The 286-nt window shown below is 43.0% G+C and overlaps 1 long non-coding RNA gene across 1 annotated transcript in view; it reads right to left on the bottom strand.

Annotated features, from left to right (window-relative positions):
- The window catches only part of LOC119593387, a 3,068-nt gene that overhangs the window by 463 nt on the left and 2,319 nt on the right, over nucleotides 1-286 (bottom strand). The gene's annotated exons all lie outside the window — the stretch shown is intronic.

The following is a 286-nucleotide window of genomic DNA, read 5'->3' as shown; positions in this document are numbered from 1 at the left end:
AAACGTTTATACATATTGCATCATACATCAAAAATACGAATTCCAATCTTGAAATTAAATGGACTGACGTACAAGTATAAGTAAAAACAACTTACAAATTTCATTTTGGTGAAGTTGAGCTGATTGTCCCAAACTGTGCACCATGAGCAGTTGCAGCCCTTTATATAGTGGGGCGCCAGGCAGAGTTGCTAGATGTAGGATAATCACCTCACAGGTGCAGATCGGGATGGGGGAGAGCAGTTGGGGGATGGTTGCAACAGCTCGGGAAGTTTGGGGAAAACGTCTC

The sequence above is a fragment of the Penaeus monodon genome, chromosome 32 (assembly GCF_015228065.2).
Source record: "Penaeus monodon isolate SGIC_2016 chromosome 32, NSTDA_Pmon_1, whole genome shotgun sequence".
Lineage (NCBI taxonomy): Eukaryota > Metazoa > Arthropoda > Malacostraca > Decapoda > Penaeidae > Penaeus > Penaeus monodon.
The sequence above is the reverse complement of the archived record's forward strand: the minus strand, read 5'-3'. Positions and strand labels throughout refer to the sequence as shown.